We start from the raw sequence: 20,899 nt of genomic DNA on the forward strand, positions 1-20,899 counted from the left end.
CTAGAGTTACAGGTGTGCACCACCATGCCCAATATCAAGTCTCCTCCTTTATCCATATGATATAATGTGGCATGATACGGTAGTATGAAATGGTGATATATAGTATGATTATGAGATGATGATATAGTGTGGTATGGTATAGCTTGATATGGTATGGTATAGTATAGTATAGTATAGTATAGTATGGTATAGTATGATATAGTATAGTTATAGTATGTTATAGTATGATATAGTATAGTTATAGATAATGTATATTTTTATTTGTATGCTATTATATCTGGATATTACCATTTCCACCTCTAGTCTCAGAAATATTCAAATGCTTATACACAGTGGAGCCCCTGACCTTCAGTGCATGACCAGCACCACACCCATGGGCCCCAGGGAGGCCCTGCATCTCCAGGAAAAGCAGCAATCATTCCCTTCTGGGTTCTGATGCCAGGAGTGGCAACTCCCCTCCAGAGTGCTGTGCTGTGCGCTGCTCTCCCTACAAGGGGAGGGTCAGAAGTCATCACAAGAGGAAGTGAGGCCTCGGCCCTGGCCTCCCCTCTCTGTCTTCAGGAAGCCCACACCTCACAAATCAGAGTTTACGGCCGTGAACTCTGAGTGCCAGAACCTCTGTGCTCATGGACTGACACCAGCAATCGCTTGGAGCCACTTACTCCAGGGTCAGCATCAGGAGAAGGGGTCCCTCCCTGGGGTCTGGGTGGACACTTTACAAGCGCATTTACTTCCTGTTGCCATCTTTACAGCTTTCCCTCAAAGGCTGTTGCCATGGTAACAGAGGTCTTCACCTTTTCCCTGTTCAATAAGTAAAATGACTTTAAAGTTTTTTTTAACCTCCTTTAAACTTCATCTCAAGGATCTTAGGGAGGAGGTTCTTCACAGCATTGACTAAGGCTTTTAAGTATATTAATTGGCTGTTAGTAAAGTTTTCTAAATTAGACTCAAAATTCACAAAGCAGGTGATCTTATCCAGAGCCCACTCTGTCATTCTGGAAAGACCCTGACCTTCCCAGAGGCTCTCAGAATTCTCAGTGACACTTCTCAGTTGTCTGTGGTGACCTGGAGCTTACCCTGATGGAGAGACCACCAGCCCTACCCCATAATGGACCCAGCAGAGTGAAGTTCCCTGTCTCCCAGGGGTAGGACACCCAAGACTCCATCACTGCTGGCCTAGCTGGACCAACCTTCTGCCACCTCCTTTCTCCCTCCACCCACCCCCTACAACACTTATTGAGGATCACCTCATGCTGAGTACTGCAGTCTATGTTCCACATACAGGAGTGACTAAGATAAAGGTCCTGCCCTCCTGGGTCCCCGGTTGTAATGACAGAGACAGAGAAGGAGCCATATTCAAGCACATGTGGAATGTCACATCACAGAAAGAGACAGAGCCAAGGGAGGAGCACAAAGATTCCTGAAGTGGTGAGAGAAAGCAGGAAGCTGACTATCTGGGAAAGAACTTTCTAGAAAGCAGGAACCACAGTCCTGTCTTGGGAACAAGTTTGTGGTGTTCAAGGACATTGATCAAGAAAACTCAAGGGAAACAAAACTCTACATCAGCTCGGGAGGCCCTCTACCTCTTTCCACTCCCCAGGAGACCCTCCATTCAGCCCTCCCCTGACTTCTTGAGGTTTTCTTATTCCAGCTGACTCAGTTTATCTGTATCTCATCTGTGTAAAATCTTGAAGCCTTAATCTCACAATGTATTCTTTTTTAAGATTTATTTCTTTTATGTATATGAGTGCACTGTAGCTGTCTTCAGACACATCAGAAGAGGGCAGACATTCAGAAGAGGGTAGACACACCAGGAGAGGGCATCAGATCCCATTACAGATGGCTATGAGCCACCATGTGGTTGCTGAGAATTGAACTCAGGACCTCTGGAAAAGCAGTCAGTGCTCTTAACCTCTGAGCCATCTCTCCAGCCCCACAATGTATTCTTAATTTTGAACTTTTCCTTGATTCTCTTTTATAGTTTCTAGTACTCTGACAGAAATCCAAAGATTCTACTGACCCTGTTAAGCATAGTTATTTAAAAATCCATATACTTCTTATCAATATTTTCCCTTCACCTCTTGATTCCTCTCTCTGTGAATCTGTCTCTTCCCTGGCCAGAACGTTGCCTTATCTCACATGCCAAGTCATTTAAACTGAGAGATAAGGGTGGGCAAAGCCACCTGCTGCACACGTATGAGGACCTGAATTCAAATCCCCAGCACCCTCATTTAAAAAGGTGTGGCCACGTGCACCTGTCACCCCAGAACTGCTGGGAGTCAAAGACAGGAAGATCACTGGGCTTGCTAACTGGCAGCCTGGCTCCAGGTTCACTGAGAGACTCTGTCTCAAGGAATAAGGTGGAGAGTGATAAAGTCGGACATTGGTTTCCTTCCTCTGACCTTCACATGTGTGCATATAGCACACAGATACAACTCGCATGCACACACATGCGACTGTGCACATGCATGTACACACACACACACACAAGAGCTGGCTCAGCCATGCGTTTGCTGGTAGAGTGCTTACCTAGCATGCACATAGCCCTGGTTCTATCCCTGTAGCGCCAATAAACTGAGTAATAGACTATGTGAAAAAGTAAAGTAAAAAGGCAAATTTGCCGGATGTTATTGTTGTCCTAGAGGCTTACTGCTGAATAAGCTCACGCCTTTCAGCTCTTCCTGAACTCTGGCTGGCTGGCTCAACTCAGCTGTTCTGGCTCAAACTCCTCTCCAAGCTGACTGATTCTATCTGACTTCTTTCAGCTTCTCACTGAATTGCTCTGCCTGGCCTCAAACTAACTCTGGCAATTTGTTCTAATCTTCTGACTCCTTCTCATTCTCTGGCTTCAGCTGCCTCTGCTGACCTGCACTGAACTGCACTGAATTGCATGAACTCACGAGCAAACTCAACTCCACTTCAGTGCACTGACTGCACTGACTCCCTACTGACTACACCGTTCTTAAGTAGGCTCCTTCCTGTGCTGGTCTCCTGAGAGTTGGACATATCCTATTGCTGACTCATTCTGTCAAATCTTTCCCTTATGTGTCACTTTGTCTGCCCCTCAATTAGATGCCACTTTCAAACATGGCTACTTCCTTCTAGAAACTAACCTTATATACGTTGTTTGGGGTTAAAGGTGTGTGGTGCATCTACATTCCAGACAGATCATACAGACCTAGGTCTTTGGTTATGATTCCCTGCCAGAGCAGCCGTGTTGCTGGATTAAAACTTCTCTACAATGATGTATAATGAACTTCACAGAAACCCAGGTGTACGTCACCTTTGTCCAGACAGATATGACATTCACCCATGACAATTGTGGGCTAAATGCCCTAACTGTACCTACTCTGAGACTGGGACAATCAAAGCCAAGCTTTCTTTACTGTGAAGGCCAGGTCATTTCTGGTCAGTCCTCTGCCATAGACTATTGCTCTGTAAGTTCTTCTCAAACCTAGTATTAGTGAGTTGGAGAAGAGCAAAGCCTTATTCTCCAGCAGGCCCTGAATGCTGAGTGCATCCCACCCCTGCTGCCTAGCAACAGCTCCTCCACTCCCTTTTCTTTTCTTTTTTTTTTTTTTTTTTTTTTTGGTTTGTTTTTTTGTTTTGTTTTCTGTTTGTTTGTTTGGGTTTTTTGTTTTGTTTTGTTTTGTTTTTTCGAGACAGAGTTTCTCTGTATAGCCCTGGCTGTCCTGGAACTCACTTTGTAGACCAGGCTGGCCTCGAACTCAGAAATCCGCCTGCCTCTGCCTCCCAAGTGCTGGGATTAAAGGTGTGCGCCACCACACCCGGCTACCCCGCCTTGCTGCACCTTAATGCTTTCCCAGGTCCCACCCTGCAGCTCTTCACTGATCTACTGTCAAACATTTTTGGATACGTTATTGGATACATTAAATATTTTTTCCTCTACCAGCTGTATGTGTGATAGATTGTTTTTAAAAATAACCCCAACTCCTTGCCCCTCCTGCCACAGGTGCTACTTATAAATTACAAACAGGTGCCAAGCTAACTTGATAAGAAGACAGGGACATGCACTTTTCCTATTGGTAGGGATGGAAGTAAGGAAATGCTATTGAGCAAATGGCCTCAGCTCTCCGAATTCTGGGGCCCCCGACTAGGGGGAGTTGGGGCTGCACAGGAACAAACATGGTGAGACACAGCGACACTCAGAACTTGTTTGGGAGCTATAGCTCAAATACTTGTTGAGAACCCCAATATTCAGGAGGCCGAGGCAGGAGAATCACAAAGCCCCAATTATATAGTGAGAGTTCTCAAGACAAAGGTACCACTGAGAGGCAGGTATAGGGAGAGAAGGACAGAGAGGCCCCAACTGGGAGGACCCTGGAAGACTATAGCCAGGCTGTGTATCCACTCTTGGAAGATTAACACACAGCACAGCAGCCTTCCCAGGGGTCCCTGCTGCTCCAGCTGGGGCTCCTTATGTAGGCAGCAGAGGACTATGCTCAGAGAACAGGGTTTTCATAGGAGGGAGTCAGGGTGCTTCTCCAGCTGACGGTGAACTTAGAAGAAGCCACACACTGGAGTTCCCAAGTCCTCTGACATCCTATGTGGAATGCCTCCCTCTACTTCCTAGCTACACACAACACCAAAAGGCTCTCCAGACACAGAGCTCCCACAAGGGTCTTCAAAAGGCCTGTTCTGACACATTCTCCAGCTAGTGGGAGGGAGAGGAGGTGAGAGGAACAGGTCTGGAGGGGAGAAAAAGGGGAGAAGGGAGAGGAGGAGGAGGAGGAGGAGGAGGAGGAGGAGATCTGTGGACAGCCGGCTCCAGGTTCTTTCACTTACCACCTGTCTGCAGTTGCTTCTGACCTACAATAGCAAGGATGCATAGCCCTCACCTTCCCAAATACTTAACACTTAGCCCCAGAGAAGATGCAGCTCCTTGTTCTCTCTAGACAGCACAGGTTAGAGCACACACGTCGTCTGTGGTCCACGTCGTCTGTCCCACTGACCCCTACCCCCAAGGGCTTCCTCGCCTGTTCACTCTTTTCTCCTCGTCTTTGAAAGCAGCAACCAGGCCCGCAGAAGAACATGGCACAATTCTGAGCACAAGAACAGGTGCCAGCTACCCTGCAGCAGTGCCAGTCGGTGCATTACAGAGGAGATCAAAATTCAGACACGTGGAAAAAGGCAGCTTCGAGAGAAGCTGCTGGAGCAACAGGGCCACTACCTGGTTAGTCTTATCTCGACTTGATGCAAGCTAGAGTCATCTGAAGGGCGGGAACCTCAACTGAGAAAATGCCTCCATGAGATTCAGCTGTAGGGCATATTTTTAAATGTGACTGATGGGAGTGTTGCAGAGGGCCCAGTCTGTTATAGATGGGGCCACCCGTGGGCAGGTGGTCCTGGGTTCTATAAGAAAACAGGCTGAGCAAGTCATGAGGAGCAAGCCAGTAAGCAGCATCCCTCCACGGCCTCTGCATCAGCTCCTGCCTCCAGGTTCCTGCTCTGTTTGAGTTCCTGCCCTGACTTCCTTCAGCCATGGAATGTTACCTGAGAGTGTAAGCAGAAATAAACTCTTCCCTCACCAACTTGGTTTTGGTTATGGTATTTCGTCACAGAAATAGAAACCCTAACTAAGGAGGCTTCCCTGTGTAACTCAGGGCCAGCAGGGAGAGAAAGCATCCCGGTGTTGAATGTGTTTTGCTCACTTTGCACACAATATCTCCATCACTTTTCTCTTCTCAGACAAAAACTGAACCACACAACCAAGTCCTAAGTCCTGGCTGCGGGGCTCTTAACTCTGGCAAATGAGACTGAAGCATGAGCCAGCCTGTACTAGGTAAGTGAGAAAGACTGAAGAAAACAGATTAAACCTGCCCTGTTGGCAGTTCATGAGTATAAACATTTACCTGAGTGCTGTTCCTGTCTTAGTGTGGGTGAGTCAGGTCTGGGGCAGGCATGAAGGTGGAAAAATACAAACCACATTCCTAAATGTTTCAAAATGATAAATGAAGGCAACAAACTGTTATGTTGTATCTAACCTACCACTATTAATATGCCTTTCAACAACCTGACAGTGTAGCTCAGTTGTTAGAGTGTATGCCCAGTTTATACAAGCACGTCATAAACTTGGCAAGGTGGCATATGCCTATAGTCCCAGAACTTGGAAGGTAAAGGCAGGAGATCAGAAGTTTAAGGCCATCCCTAGCTACATGGGGAGTTTGTGGCTAGCCTGGGCTATAAGATATTACATTATGTCAATATATGACATGTGACATCAAAAAAATAATAATTTAGAATTTTGGTCTCTTGGATCAATGTCGGACTACAGAGGCATAGGAAGAGGTGGCCCTGCCCACCAGTTGGCAGGTCACTCCCTGCTCTCCTTTCCAACCTATCTTTGTCCCACTCCTTGAGAAGCCACAGTGCTGGACTCAGGGTCAAGCCTGGGTTCCAGACTTGTGACCTTCACAGGCTGCTCTTGGGAAGCAAAACCCAGGAAGCAACCAGGGGGGCTGTAAAAGTGGGGTTCAGAGTCCTGACTAACAAGAGCAGGTTTAGAAGGCAGGTGATGCTAAGAGGGGCCCTGTTCCATGCTCAGGATGGGGCAGTTTCAGTGTGGAGCCTTGCGGTTTTAACTGTAGGCTCCATGGCTACAGCTGTTCTCCCTCGGGTGTGCCCTGCAGGCCAAGTGTGTTCCCACGTGCCTTGTTCCCACCGTCCTACTCAGCCAGCATCTTTCCTCCAACGTCAGGTCAGTTTCATACTTAGATCTCTGCAACATGTCACTGGAAAGTCACCTCTCATGGGATGGAGGATTCTCCAAGTTCCACACTACATGAGGAACAGAAGTGGGTAGAACATCAAGAACCTCCCTGAGGGAGGGGGGAATCCTTCACAGGGGCAACCAGCAGTGATAGGGATAGCCTGCCTCTGTCTGATGAAGGGTCCCAGACAGGAGAAGAAAGAAAGCAAGTACCGCCCTCACCCCACATTTCAGAGGTTGGGATATGGAGTCGATTGAAATCTTCAGAAAGAGGAGCTAGTGAGACAGCTTGTGGGTAAAGTCACTGTAGCCAAGCCTGAAATCTCAGTTCAGTCTGGGCCCGCATGATGCAAGCAGAGGACCAGTTTCTGCAAGTCGTCCTCTGACCTACGTATGCGTACTTCGGCATGTGCATGCATATATGCACACAGCACACACACACAACACACAGCACAATGCCCACCACACACATACACACACCACATACATACAACACATACCACAATACCCACTACACACACACACAACACACATATACACACCACATCACACAATACACACCACATACAACACACATACATGCCTCATACCACACCACACACACACACCACATACAACACACATACAACACCCTTACATACCACATATCACATACAACACACACATACAGACCACAAACCTACCATACATACACACTAGCACAACATACACCACACGCACACACCACATACAACACAGTTACATACCACATACCATACCACACCACACCACACCACATACACATATCACCACCACCACACAGACACAATAAAAATAAATCTTTTTTTTTTAAATTAAACATAGAGGCTGAAGACATGACTCAGTGGTTAATAGCACTTGCCAGTCTTACAGAGGACCAGAGTTCAGTCCCCAGCACCCCATGTCAGGTGGCTCACAAGCATCTGTAACTCCAACTCCAGAGGATTTCTGCTGTCTTCCGGCCTCTGTCAGCACCTGTGCCCATGTGCTCATATGCACAGGCACATGCACACACACATCATTAAAAATTAATTTAAGGGGCTGGTGAGATGGCTCAGTGGGTAAGAGCACCCGACTGCTCTTCCAAAGGTCCGAAGTTCAAATCCCAGCAACCACATGGTGGCTCACAACCACCCGTAATGAGATCTGATGCCCTCTTCTGGTGCGTCTGAAGACAGCTACAGTGTACTTACATATAATAAATAAATAAATCTTTAAAAAAAAAAAAATTAATTTAAATCTTTAAAACATATATATCGTGGAATATATATTAGCCTCTCAGAACGTATGAGCCAATACTCTGCTCTCCCAGAGGTAGGGGGAGGGGCTGTGCAGTGTGATCCCAATGAGTCTGAGAAAGTGCCCAGACTGGCCATAAAGGGACTCAGTGCCCCAGACTGACCAAGGAGCCCTGGGGCTGGGAAGCAGTAACTATCCCTTCCTGGTAAAGAGCCACATGGGAGAAGGAAGACCTGCCTCGGAGAGGTAGGAGCAGCCATCTTGCAGCCAGACAAAGCGGCAGCCATCCCAAAGAGACAGCAGCAGGAATAAGGAAGAAGCCCCGGTCTTTGAAGTCCGCAGTGAGTGAGTTGCAGCAGGGTGAGGCATGTGAGGTATGTGCTGTACTGACTTGCTACTTAAGCCTTTTTGGTTGGGCTTACTCGTGGCTTACAGTCTTTAGCACCCAGCGGATATCAACTCTTACCCCCTCACTCGGACAGAGGCTTTCTGTCCGCACCTGCACGCCTCACCTCTGCCTTCCCTGATCTGGCTTCTGATGAAGCCTCTTCCTATACTTTGTCACCTTCTCCCTGTGTTCTCATGTGGTTGTCCCCTGTGTGGATCCAGATCCTGACCCCACCTAAAGGGACAACTGTCATGGCTGATCAGAGACCCTGGACAGCCTCATCTTAATCACTCTTTCCATGTTCCTGAGTAGTGTGTGTGTGTGTGTGTGTGCGTGTGTGTGTGTGTGTGTGTGTGTGTGCGTGCGTGCGTGTGTGTGTGTGTGTGTGTGTGTGTGTGTGTGGTGTGTGCTGTGATATATGTGTATGTGGTTTGTATGTGTGGTATAGATGTGACTGTGTATGTAGCGTGTGTGTGGTATGGTATGTGTGTGTGACCTGTTTGTGAAATGTGTACAGTATATGTATGCTACATGTATGTGTAATGTGGTATGGGTGTGTATGTGTAGTGTGGTGTGGGCTGTGTATGTGTGTGTGTGGTATATGTGTGTGGTTTGCATGTGTAAGTGCTTGTGTATGTGTGAGTGTGTGTGATCTGTGTGTGTATTGAATGGGGTGCAAGCAGGCATGTACCAGAGTATGTGTGTGGTATGTTGCACCAGGGAACAACCTCAGATATTAGTCCTTATCTTCCACCTTCTTAGAGACTGGTCTCTTGTATGCCATACACACCAGGCTAGCAGTGCACACCAGGCTAGCAGTGCACACCAGGTTAGCAGTACACACCAGGCTAGCAGTACACACCAGGCTAGCAGTTCACACCAGGCTAGCAGTTCATACCAGGCTAGCAGTTCACACCAGGCTAGCAGTGCACACCAGGCTAGCAGTGCACACCAGGCTAGCAGTACACACCAGGCTAGCAGTGCACACCAGGCTAGCAGTGCACACCAGGCTAGCAGTTCACACCAGGCTAGCTGGCCTCCAAGCTTCTTGCTGCTGTCTCTGCCTCTCATCTCACCGTAGGAACATTGAGATTATAGATGCAGGCTACCTTGATGGGCTTCTGGGAATCTGAAGTCATGTCCTCACACTTGTGTGGCAAGTCCTTTACCCACTGGGCCATCTTCCCAGTCCCCAACCCATGTACCCTTATCACGTGTATAATTTATAAAGTAAGGCTTTATGAGGGAGTGGCTTGCATACGTCACACAGCTAATGCAGTGCAAATCTGAGCATCCTGCTACCCTTGATACCACAGTGACGACACCAGACCCCACAGGTGACTCCTCTGAGTAAGGGGCCCAGACCTGTGTGTTGTCCCAGGCTGCCCAGCAACTGTCATGTGTTCCGGGCAGAGAACCTCCTTTCTAAACTGGAACCTAATCTGTGGGGCAGTGTCCCCTGAACCAGCAACTAACTATCCAGAGCACATCTATTCCAAAGATGTGTCAGAAAGGGCAGGGGGATGACTCTGTGGATATGGATAAAGTGCTTGCTGCAGTTCATGTCTCTAGCACGCATGTAAGAGCCAGGCACAGGTAGGTGTGATCCGAGAGATCCAGGGGCTGCAGTGGTTAGCCAGGCTACCAGAAAACAAACTCTAGGTTCAGTGAGAGACCCTACCTCAAACACCCGTGTGAAGCGTGATGGAAGAAACCCCTGAGGAGCCAGAGAAGGGCAGGGAGAGAGAGAGAGAACACGAGAGCATGGACCACTGACTGCTGCCTGTTCTCGGTGTGTTTACTATAAACAGAGATCGTTGATGTAAACATGGATATGCTATGGTGCTTTATTTTTAACTCTGCTGGGAAGGTGGCCATAAGCTCGGTGACTCACTGCAGTGTTCAAACTGAACGTTTCCTCACATCCCCCAAATTATACCCTCTATGTGGAATCAGAAATCACGGGCTCAGAGAACAGCCTTTATAGTACACGGGTACAAAGAGCAGAAAATGCGTAATGCCTCACACCTAGAAGCCAGTCCAAAAAAAAAAGGCGCCCAACGCCCGTATTACAACGCACATCTAGCGCCACCTTGAGGACAAGATGTGAAAGTGACACTGGAGGCCCAGAACCCAAGCCAACTGTGGGAAGACGGATTAAATAGAAACACAGCCAGCTGAGGTCACCACTGTCTCAAGGCTCCCATGAAGAAACAACAGTGCTGACTCAGTTCGTCCTGGGCCTCTCTTGAATTTTCTATCCAAGAAATACACGCTGTGTTTGCAAGTTGCACCAGAGCTTGGTTGGTGAAGTGGGGGATGGTGCACCCATGAACAGGGGCTCCGGCGGCCAAGTGGAGATGCTAAACCCTGTGCATGCCTTTGTGTGGGCTGAGATCTGTTTTCAGCGGATTACTATAGCACCCAACACCATCCAAAAAATGTCAGACAAGTTGACCACAGCAATTAAGTTGTCTGCCATCTGCGAGGGGCTTGGCTTACAGCTTACTGAAGTTAAATATATTTTGAAAAGAAAAAAAGCCAAGTTTCTCAATGTTTTGCCTATCTGTCAATCTCAACCACGTTAGCCTTGGAGTGTCTGAAGGGAGGATTGTTCTCCCTCAAGGAATCGTTTAGCATTGGCATGCTGAAATTTCAGAACACAAGGAGCACTCCAAAAATGAATTACTCCTTGAGAAACCCCGATTCTAATCTTGGGGTTGGCAGAGCCAAAACCCAGCTAGAAAGTGAGCCAGGCTGCAAGATGAAGGTCTTCTATCATCACCCCAGATGACAAGTTCTTTTCCAGAGGAAAATTTCCCTGCATGCAAACCCAAGCTCACATTCCTGCCTCTGTTTCTTCAAGCCATAGAATTATCTAAAGGTGACAGTCAAACTCACAGTGCGACACTCACAAAAACCTTTACCCTCTGAGCTGCATCTCCAGGCTGAGCTGTAGGAGAGGAGGCTGGATCATCTGTAATCCTACTATATACCTGCCCAGAACCAGCCAGATCCTTTCCAGTGGCCCAGCTTTGACCAAAGCAACTTTTCATTCTTCTTGGAGGCAAAGTATCCCAGGACCAAGAAAAGCATTGTTGAATGTTGAATGTTTCCCCTCTGCACAAGGCTAGGAAGACAATGTGACTTTCTCGGGTGATAGATGGTAAAAGACAAAGCAGTATGTGGTGCCTCACATCTGCAATCCCAGCTCTTTAGGGATAGGAGCAGAGGGTTTAGAGTTCAAGGCCTGGATTACATAGAGAGACTCTGTCTCACAGAAGAGGGACAGAAGGAAGTTGATGTGGCTGGGGAGGGGTGGGGGAATTATGGTGGAATGCTGATAAACTGATTCCCTAGGAAGAAAATCAAATCCCCTATGTGAAGCTGTTTCAAGTTCCATGATGTAAGTATGCCTACACTGGCCAATGTCCAGCCATTGATAGTTTAACAGTCAGGTGGCAACACTCCTAAATCCTCAACAGCTATTTCCCAGAAGCTGCAGGAGCCAGCCTTCGCTCAGAAGTATCTTGGCAGAATGGAGAATGACCACCACTGCCCATGTGCTTAGTAATTTGTGTATGTATGCCAATAGGTCAGCCAGCACTGATCAAATGCCAACAGAGACACTGGAGAATAGAAGAGAGTCTTCCATTAAGACCCTCGAGGACAATGGCTGGTTTTATTGCTTGTTTGATCTGTTCAGAATACTCTCTCCCCTTCTGGATACTTTGCTTAAAAAAAAAAATCAGACCATGGGAGGAACATGGTGCCAGGTGTTTACACAGCATGACCCTGGGCTGAGACATGGTATAGACTGGAGCAGACACTGATGGGCAGGAAAGCACTGTGGGGACAGCCACTTGAAATAGAAAGTCACTTCCCTTGATTCAAAAAGACTAGACCTAAAGGAGAGTCAGGGAGAGATAGAAAGAGAGAGAGACAAAGATATATATATATATATATATATATATATATATATATATATATATATATAGAGAGAGAGAGAGAGAGAGAGAGAGAGAGAGAGAGAGATTTACACAGCAAGCACTCTAATGACTAAGATGACCCTGCCTCCTCCTTACCTGTCAGCCCTAGTCTTTAATTTTGTAGCTCATGAAAGTGACTTCTATTCTTTTTTTAAAGATTACTTATTATATACAGTGTTCTACCTGCATATGTGCCTGCATGCCAGAAGAGAGTGCCAGACCTCATTACAGATGGTTGTGAGCCACCATGTAGTTGCTGGGAATTGAACTCAGGACCTCTGGAAGAGCAGTCAGTGCTCTCAACCACTGAGCCATCTCTCCAGCCCATGATTTCTATTCTAAGTGAGAGTCCACACAGATTTATAGTTTTCTTGCCCATCCTGCATGTCTACTAACTATTCCACATGCACGCACGTGTAACACACATACATACGCACACTCATACATATAAATATACACAAACACATACACACACTCACATATACACAATTACACACATATAAACACAGTAACACACACACATAGCACAGCACAAAGAAGCCAATTTTCTATTCTACTTAAGGAAAAACATATTACCTGCACTATCAGAGGAAATGGACCCAAAATATTATCAACCATCCCTTCCTTATAGCCTTCCTATCCAGACACTATTCCATATGCATTCTCTGGTTTCACGCAGTGTCCTGACACAGTCTAGGATATCTCTATAGATGGGGCAGTTGAGGCTGCTAAGATCCCCACAGGAAAAACAGAACCAACACCAGATCCTGATAGGAGTGCGGTGTCTGCTTTTCTGGCCTTAGAATGTGCTACATTGAAAGGCAAGGAACTGGCTCAATATAAAATACACTGTTTATGCAAGTGGCCGCAGGCTGAAACATGGCTTAGCTGACATGGGGACCCATTCTGTGTCTCTGGACTTCTGGAGAAGGATGGGGGTAGAGGGGGTTAAGAGAAAAGTTTTCCTCAAAGTGGCTATGTGGACCTTAGGGAAACTTTAGAGTCAGTAAGAACTGAGAACTGAGGTGTTGTTCAGGGCTAGAGTGTTCAGTTAGCATGCACAAGGCACTGGGTCAGTCAGCAGTAACCAAGGACTAAGGATATCATTCAAATAGAGTTGATCCTGAGCATGTACAAGACCCTGGCTCCACCCCTGGCCCTGCAGCAAGCTATCACCATCTATCTGATAAAGGGACTCCAGACCACCACAGACATGCAACCTCGGGCACAGGCAGCACAGATACTTTTCTCAAGGACTGGCTCTTGGTGGGGTGGCCTTTGCAAGCAGCCGATCACAGCCCGGGAGATGCTGATGCTCATCTGAGCTGACCTCCAACTCCAAGCGATGTCAAGCCTGCTCAGCCACACCATCATTTTCATGGGTTCCTCCTCTCTCACAGCCACCCCATGCTTGTGCCGCAGGAGTTTACATTTCTGTCCAGAATACAGGAGCCAAACTGGCCACCTCATGGCCCCCAGAGAGAACACTGCCACTAGCTACCACACAGTGTGCACTCAAAGGCTGAGAGTTTAATGAGCGCCTTGTTTGCTGAGAGCTCTGCATCCTCTGTCCATAAAACATGAGCCCTCTATCCTCTGAAGGGATTGGTCAGCCTCAAAATTGCACAGTAGAGCCAAACAACCACAGCTCCCTCCCAAGGCAAGAGATCTCTGCCTGGGGCTGCCCATCTCTGAATTCCACATCTGCAGACACCACTCCACTAGGTGGGACATGCTTTACCACTCAAGACAAGAGAGCCATTAGGCATGCTCAGGCTCTGGGGAACTGGGCAGGTGTCTGAGTCCCGCTGGACTTTATGCTGCAACTGAGAGGTGTGTGTGTCCCCAAAATATGCCGTAGATGGCATCTGTGAACTTCACCCAGAATCTTACTTAGTCTATTTTCAACTGCTACAGCTAGATGCCTGAGATTAGAAATGTTATAAAGAAAAGAGGAGTGCTGGCTAGGTATAGTGGACACCTTATAACCCCTGCTGGGCAGATATCTATCCTCTATGTTATTAGAATCTACTTTCCTAACAATAACCCTGAGCTATTACTTACTAAGTTTCATCTGAGCTTTTCTTAACTCCAATTGGCCAGTCCTCAGGGCCATGTTTTCATGACTCACCTAACCCATGTCAGCTTCCTTCCTCCTTCACCTTCCTTCTCCCTCATGGTTTTCCTCCAATTCCCTAGCCCAGGAACGCAAACCCCACCTATGTCTCTTCTGCCCAACTATTGGCCATTGGCATCTTTATTCACCAATCAGAAATAACTTGAGGGCAAAGTCATTTAGTGTCACTTGGGTCTACAGTGTGGACTTTCTCATCTCTGGGGTCCACACTTAGCATTACAATACACAGCAAAAGACCAAACTTCAACAAAAGACAAAATGAGCCAGAGGATGCGAAGAAGATTAGAACAATTTAATTCGGGTTAGTTTGAGGCCTAGCAGAGCAACTGAGGAGAGGCCAAGGGAGAGAAAGCAGATTGAACCAGTCAACTTGGAGAGGAGTTTGAGCCAGAACAGCTGAGTTGAACCAGCCAGCCAGAGTTCGCGAAAAACTAAAAAGGAAAGCTTATTCAGCAGTACGTCTTGGAGGCTGGGAACATTCTAGGCCTAGATTAGATTGTACAGAGGGTAGAAACTTCCAGGACTAGGACAAGGTTAGCAGACAGAGACAGTAAGCATCAGAGATGACAATTACATCAGATAAATAAAGGAGACATTTACATCTGGCACCCAGCAATGTTTACAAATAATATGAAGGTATAGGGGGAGAATTGCAAGCAGCGCAATGAGCAAAAAGAAGGGAGGGGAAGGGCAGAGAGGGGATGGATTTGATCAAGACATATGCATACAAACATAAGAAATTACCAATAAAGAAAGAATGAGGGAGCTTCAACAGAGTCTTTCAAGGGGACTCAATTCAGCTCACATCATCTACCAAAAAAAGAAAGAAAAAAAAAAAGAAAACGAGATTCTCTGGGCCTTTCAATGGCCCAGAGTATAGTGTTTTAGAGAACTATAAAGAAATACACATTTTGAAAGAAAAGCACTTTAAGCTAAAAGCATAAATCAGATTTTTTTTCACAGCATGAAGCAATGGCACCTTCTCGCACATTTATCATCTCAAAGGATTTTCTTCACAAAGCTCTGCTGAGAAAATTCTTGGGAGGCTTAATCCAGCCAGAAGAAAAAGAAATGAATTCAAGAAAGAGACTAAATAAGTTAGGATCTATACACATCTCATCCAAAAATACATTTTTTTTTAATTTACAAGACAAAAATATCAGATTTTTAGTCTGGGGATACATCTCAGTTGGTGGCATGCTCACCCAGCATGCCTCAAGTTCCAGGCTAGGTTCCCAGCACACACAAACTGTCTGGTAGCACACTCCTGTGATGCTAGCACTGGGAAGGTGGAGGCGGGAAAATCAGAGGCTCAGCTACATGCGTGTCTCTCTCAGAAAAGAAGAAAGTTAGTTTTTTGCTCTCTTGGTCCCAGTCCCCACAGTAGAGCCTGAGGTAGGGGCTTGGAAGAGAGGGATTCATGGCAATCTTCAGGAGTCTTAAGGGCCCTGCTGTCAGAAACCAGCCCAAGTGAAGACCTGGTAAACAGATAGGGAGGCGGGAAGCAAAGAAAGAAAAAAAATGACAACACCAGATTCTTGTGTTCTCTGAAATTAAAACTAAACAAAAAAGAAACATAATGGGTTTTGAACGGTGAAATGATGCAAGGATGTGGAAATAGGGGAATTAGTGAGTTGGGGTGTCGGGCAAAGTCAGATAAGAAGGTCCACCTCACCGGGCGTGGTGGCGCATGCCTTTAATCCCAGCACTCGGGAGGCAGAGGCAGGCGGATTTCTGAGTTCGAGGCCACCCTGGTCTACAGAGTGAGTTCCAGGACAGCCAGGGCTACACAGAGAAACCCTGTCTCGAAAAACCAAAAAAAAAAAAAAAAAAAAAAAAAAAGAAGGTCCACCTCAAGCCTGTAGAAAGCCAAAGGGGCCAGGAGGGGCCCAGTGCAAAATCAAAAGCCTACTCAAAGCATTATGAGGGGTGTGGTGGTTTGTAAGAAAATGGCCCCCATAGGTTCATAGGGCATGACACTATTAGGAGGTGTGGCTTTGTTGGAGGAGGTGCAATTTTATTGGAGGAAGTGTGTCAGTGGGGTGGGCTTTGAGGTCTCAGATGCTCAAGCCACACCCAGTATCTCACTGTTCCCTGCTCATCAGCTACCAATTCAGCACCATGTCTGACTGCAAGCCTCCATGCTTCCCGCCAATGCTGATAATGAACGGAACCTCTGAACTGTAAGCCAGCCCCAATTAAATGTTGTCCTGTATAGGAGTTGCTGTGGTCATGGTGTCCCTTCACAGCAACAGAAGCCCTAAAACAAGGGATTTAATGGTTTTCTTTTTGATAAATCCATTGTATGGTTATCAGTTATGGACTCTTGAGATGACATCATGAATGTTGGATCTGTCTAGATAACTTTCCAAGATGCTGGACCCTGTTGTAACCCCTCAGCCTGAGTCCAGGGAAGGAATGAAGACCACATACCTGACAGGAGACAGTCCTCCCCCTGAGAGTCCACATGGTGTGGACTCCAGGGTAGGTGCTTCCTTCTCTGATCCAGGCTAGCTCTGTCCACCAGCTTTCCTGCCCTGTGGGACAGGTCACTAGAGGCTTATGCACACTGGGCTATAAAGTCTCTGTTGGTCTTTGACTCATGTTTCCACTTCCAGAAAGAAAGCTCTCTAAGTTTTAATGAGGACTCTCTACAGCGCTTCACCCACATGGGCAAGGCCCTTAAAGGCACACATCCCTAGGGGAGCTGGCCTGCATATTCAGGGCCTTTATAGGCACACACTCCTGGAGGAACTGGCCTGCATATGCAGGTCTGTAATTAGACTTGTTACTGTATAAGGATGCTCTTTCTAAAGAAATGACCCTGGAATGAATGCCAAAGGGAAGAGCCATGTGTGCCCAAGGCCAGGGCCACTGACCTTCTAGAATGTCCATGCTTTATAAGTAAGATGGCTTCTCTAACATGAGAGAACCACAGCCCTGGCAGAAGACCGCACAGCCCAGGACTGCCCCAAGGGTCCAGAGAAAGCAAACTACGACAGTACCTGGGTTTGAACCCTCAAAGCTTGCCCCTGTGATATACTTCCTTCAATAAGACTGCTCCTCCTAAACCTACCGTACCAGCATCATCAGATGAGGACTAAGTATTCGAAACATCTGAACCTATGGAGGAAAGTCTTGTTCAAGCCGCCAAGGTGCTGAATTTGGCAACTGTGACGAATGCTGGAGTAATCAGTCTTATTTGTGTGTACGAAATATAAATATCTGTAAATATAATACATGTGGGCTGGAAAGATGGCTCAGCAGTGGTTAAGAACACTGACTGCTTTTCTAGAGGTCCTGAGTTCAAATCCCAACAACCACGTGGTGGCTCACAACCATCCATCTATAATGAGATCTGATGCCCTCTTCTGGTGTGTCTGAAGAGAGTGACAGTGTACTCACATACATACAATTAAAGAAAACACATAGCAGTTCAGGCTGACCTCTATTTAAAATATATAATACATGCACACGTCCACATATCTGTTGCAGTGATGTTTTTTTTTCAATAAAAGTTTTCTGCAACAAAATTTAAACAGCCAAGAAAAGCGCTAAATGAAACATTAAAACACCACCCAAGCCCCTGACACTCACTGGTTAACAATTGTAATTTGCTGATTTCCGGGGTAGAGGAGGTGATTATACATATTCTCTCAGTTACTTTTCTATTGCTAATGACAAGACATCATAACCAAGGCAGTATATAAAAGAAAGCATTTAACTGGGGGCTGTGGTGGTTTAAATGATAATGGCCCCTTCCATTGGCTCACAGTGAGCAGCATTATTTGAAAGGCTTAGGAGGTGTGGCCTTGTCAAAGTAGGTGTGGTCTTATTGGAGGAACTGTGTCACTGAGGATGGGCTTTGAGGTTTAGAAGTTCAAACCAGACCCAACCAATGGCTCACTCTCTCTTCCTGCTGCCTGCTGATCCAGATGTAGAACTTTCAGCTGCTTCTCCAGCACCATATCCACCAACACACCACCATGCTTCCTGCCGAGTCGATAATGGGCTAAACCTCTGAACTGTCAGCCAGCCCCAATTAAACGTTTTCTTTTATAAGATTTGCTATGGTCATGGTGTTTCATCGCAGCAATAGTAACCTCTAATGAAGACAGGGGCTTACTTAAGTTTTTAAGGATTCGTTCATAACAAGCATGGCTAAGAACATGGCAGCCAGCAGGCAGGCATGGTGCTGGAGCAGTAGCTGAGAGTTCACCTCTGATCCACAGCTGGAGCCAGAGAGGAAAGCCCACCACCCGCAACACACTTCCTCCAACAAGGCTATACCTCTTAATCCTTCCTAAGTAGTTATACCAACTGGGGACCAATAATTCAAATATATGAGCTTATGAGACCATTCTCATTCAAACCACCACATATATACTCAAAAATATGAAATCATATAACATGCTTGCCCTGGCTAACTGTTGTTGGGCAGTGGTGTTTTGAAAAGTGTACACTGTTATACACCCAATACTTAGTGTCCATTTCACAAGTCACATGGGATTTTATTCCTACCCACAGAATGGTTTGTAAGAGTGAATGCTTCAGCCAGGCTCTGTGGTTCATGCTTGTAACCCCAGGCCTTTGGAGGCTGAAGTGGGAAGAGGAAAAGTCTGAGGCTAACCTGGGCTACCCAGAGGCTAGCCTGGACTACCCAGTAAGATGTTGCACAGCACTTTCCCTGCATAAGCAACGCTCTGAGTTCCATTAAGCACAAAAAAGTAAGTTTCCTTGCACTAGTGCCAATCAGACAGGCGAAGACATAGCCCAGAGAAGACAGACCTACTTCTAGTGAGGACAGCATAGAATGGGGCTGGAAAGATGGCTCAGAGCACTGGCTGCTCTTGTGGAGGACTCAGGTTCAATACCCAGCAGCCACATGGTGGCTCACAACCATCTGTAACTCCAGGTACAGGGATCTGATGCCCTCTTCTGGATGCAGGCGCTGAGTACACAGTGGTGCACAGGCATACATGCAGGCAACACCCATGCACATCAAAATAAGTTCATCTTTTAAAACAAAAAGATTAAGAAGGAACACCTATCCGTTCTTTAGGTACTGTCATGCCCATCTGTTCACAGAGACCCTTAGTGTGATGGTTTGTATATGCTCAGCCCAGGGAGTACCACTATTAGAAGGTGTGACCTTGTTGGAGTAGGTGTGTCACTGTGGGTGTGGGCTTTATGATTCTCATTCTAGCTGCCTGGAAGTCAGTATTCTGCTAGCAGCCTTCAGATGAAGATGTAGACTCTAAGCTCCTTCTGCGCCATGCCTGCCTGGATGCTGCCATGCTCCCACCTTGATGATAATGGACTGAACCTCTGAACCTGAAATCCAGTCCCCAATTAAATGTTGTCCTTATAAGACTTGCTTTGGGGCAGGGGGAGGGTACAGGGTACTTTCAGGATAGCATTTGAAATGTAAATAAAGAAAATATCTAATAATAAAAAAAAAGACTTGCTTTGGTCATGGTGTCTGTTCACAGCAGTAAAATCCTAACTAAAACACTTAGTCATTGCCTTTTCTCTATTCCATTATTTTCTTCCTCCTCCTCCTCCTCCTCCTCCTCCTCCTCCTCCTCCTCCTCCTCCTCCTTCTCCTCCTGAGTGTATTGACCCTGTGGTCTGTGGAAGTTGTTCTGTTACCAGACTTGAAAATCATGGCACCCATTTCATTGTATACTCCCCACCCAAGCTATATTATTGCTGTGAAGAACACCATGACCAAGCCAACTCTTATAAAAGAAAGCATTTAATTGGGGCTGGCTTACAGTTTCAGAGGTTTAGTCCATTATCATCATGCCACAGAGTATGGCATCACACTCTAGAGAAGTAGGTAAGAGCTACTTCCTGACCCACAGTCAGAGCAATAGAGCTGAGCCTGACTCGGGTTTTAGAAACCTCAAAGCCAACCCGGGATGACACACTTTCTCCCACAAGGCCACACCTCCTAATCCTTCTAATCCCACCAAAAAGTTCCACTCCCTGGTGACTAAGCATTCAACGATATGAACCTAAACCATCCCAGAAGCCCTTGGAGGACTAGTGCTCTGTTGTTGGGCAGTGGTGTTTTGAAAAGAACCTTCTGAGAAAATCTCCACAGTGGCCTTAAAGTATAACCAGGTTATAACAGATACCAGACAATTGCACAGGCCAAGTAGAGTTGAGTCTTGAAGGTCCCGTAACGCTCAGAATGGTCAGTGTAGCTCAGGTTCAACTGGAAGTCACTGCATTAACTTCCTCTTTGCTATGCCCTCTGGCAGCCCAGGGTTCCCCTTTCTTCCGGAAATATGAGCTTGGGGCTGCTCAGGTCCAGTCCAACTGCAACAACCTCTTCCCCCTCTACCCTCACTGCTGACTTAGAAAGTCCCACAGCTACAGGAAAATGACAG

Source organism: Mus musculus, chromosome 16 (assembly GCF_000001635.26).
Source record: "Mus musculus strain C57BL/6J chromosome 16, GRCm38.p6 C57BL/6J".
NCBI classification, from domain to species: Eukaryota; Metazoa; Chordata; class Mammalia; order Rodentia; family Muridae; genus Mus; species Mus musculus.